Genomic DNA, 2608 nt, shown 5'->3' with positions numbered 1-2608 from the left:
GTGAAAGGAAAGGAAAATATGTCAATTGTTCTCGAAGATATTATCCATATTTTTACATGTTCACTACCTTTTGTTCTGTAAGGAAAGTGAAAGATGGTCTAAATATCAGACCCTAAGCTCAGTGCCTAGGAAACCTGGCTGTTTTCCTCCTCCATTTTCATTTGGTAAGTAAATCCTAATCTTTGCACCCACTCAGACAAGACACTGTGCAGTGAGGATAACTGTTCTAGCACAGAGTGTGTTAGCACAGCTTGCAGATGCTTCACCTAAATTAATACACCGTGCTGCTCACTGTGTTAAATACTTGAAGTAGATGTGTCTTCATTGCAAAGAGATCACCAGTGGTTATCAAAGATAAGGACTCCTCTTAGTCACCACTGAAGTCACCACAATGAATGAGCATTTCAGAAAATAAAACTGAGTAAGAAATTGAAAGTACTTGAAGCTTCTTATTATTGGTGAGAACTCTAACAATTTTTTCCCCCCATATTACTAAAATCTATGTCTAAAATCTATGTCTATGCAGGCTGTGTCTTAAATTTGCTGCCATTGTCTTTGGCACAAAATTGATTGAGAGAGTTAAAATAGCTTTAATCTGTCTTTACAGTCTACTAGATGATGGTGTAGTCATTAAACCAACTTAATTTACGATCACCATCCAGATTTCCAGGTCTGTTCTCAAAGACATTTCAATACTCAAGTTTCTGACTGTAATGCTGTGAGAGCATTTTAAAATTCTTCATTATATTTTTATATTGCAAAGATGGGGCTCTGTCATATCAAACATGTCTAAATTTATAGCTATCAGAAAGCAAATAACTAAACTCATTCTTACAGAAAAATGTTCACTGAGAACCTGGCATTGACTTTAACAATCAATATGACTAACTTTAGTAAATTCAGCAGAGTCACAAAAACCTGTTGTTTTTTTCTTTTTTTCAAAACCATGATAACACAAACAAGGTTGAGTTCTAATATTGAGGCTGGTCCTAACACTGTCAAAAAACCAGTGTTACCAGTGCTCTCTGGATGACACTGTAAAAAAATTTCTTAAAAAAAATTAGCAATTTTTTTTGGTTAAATGTTGGCTTCATACCTCACCATGCTTCTGGAAAAACACTTCTGAGTTCAGCTCTTTGAACAAAATTCAGTGATTCATTTTATGATCTTTTCAGCTGCAAGGATTAGAATTGTGAGGTACTGTTCAAGACCTTGGAGTCCAGACTGTACAGACAGCAGTGCTCACAAGAAAGAGAGGAAATTCAAGGAAAATTTCTGGAACTCCTAAGAACTTGACAGGGGAGGAAAAATCCAGGATAAAAAATATTGTTGTCCCCTGATATATGGGAACAACAACTTACCTTCATATTCTTAATCAGAATTACTGCCAGAAGCAATATGTCTGAGCCAAATGAACATAAATGCTGTGAATTTCTTAGACAGAAGATCTATTGTTTAATTTCTAATAAGTCAACCTCTGCTTTTTTGCTCTGCAAATCGATGTTTTATCACTTCCAGGATTTTGCTGGCAATAGATATTCTGTTACTCTGGTCAGGCCACAAATCTAGGGATTCATTCCGTGCACTTCTTTCTAAGAGTCGTCCTACATATATAATGGAATGTGCTGCACGTTGACAGCTCTCTTGATATTATATTCCACTAAAATCATCTCTGAAAGCTCATTTCTATTTCTTGGTGCTTTATATCCAGAAAATAACTAGCTAAAATCTGCAGTGATTGAAGGTAGCAATCCACAGAACCCCCACACAGGCTATGACCTGCCACTGCTGTAGTTTTCAGGTGGGTTTCATTACCTGGATGTTTGGTTTCTTTTACACGATGAGTACTCCAGGCTAGAACATGTTACATTTGTAACTTGTGGTCACCAGGAGAAAATCAAAAAAGGAACAGCTGTCCTGTGACTGCAAATCAGTGTCAGTGTTCTGTTAAAAAGCAGATTGGCCTGTAACCAGGCAAGTTACAAGTACTGGCTGTGTCTCTGTTCTTTGGCTTTTAGGTAAAGCTGGTAACAACATTTCCCCTCTCATCTTTCCCTTTTACTCACACTTCTAGGGACAAGAAATGCTTCTTCTGTATCCCTCAAAATCACTAATCAGAAAGGTTTGGGACTCATGCAATGCATTATTTCATAAACAATTAACAAAAATATCTACAACAGTTCTCTTCCTGAGTAGTCAATTATTTAACAGTTTTCTTTGTCAATTTTAGACTAAAGCCTCTTCTTTTTCTTCACTCTCTTTTTTCTTTTGCTCTACTTATTTAATTTTAACTAGGATTTTAAACTGGGAAAGGCTTGTATACACTGCATATATATTTAATTTTATGTATTTGAGAAGTATCAGCAGAACTAATGTACAGTTGAGTGATCAAGTAAAGGTTCAACTTCTTGTCATAGACTGAAGGCAAAACAGTAATGCAGTAAGGATGAAAGAGAGACAGGTGTGTCAAATTCAATAAAAAATTATCAATTTCTTCTTACTGGCTGTAAAGAAGGCATTTAAATCATACTCAAGCTTACAACTAAGCTAACAACAAATACTATGATATGAAAGAGAATAGGTGGTTTTAGGCATTTAAAACTTTATA

This window comes from Geospiza fortis, unplaced genomic scaffold (assembly GCF_000277835.1).
Source record: "Geospiza fortis unplaced genomic scaffold, GeoFor_1.0 scaffold264, whole genome shotgun sequence".
In the NCBI taxonomy this organism is placed as follows: Eukaryota; Metazoa; Chordata; class Aves; order Passeriformes; family Thraupidae; genus Geospiza; species Geospiza fortis.
Note: the sequence above shows the minus strand (reverse complement) of the source record.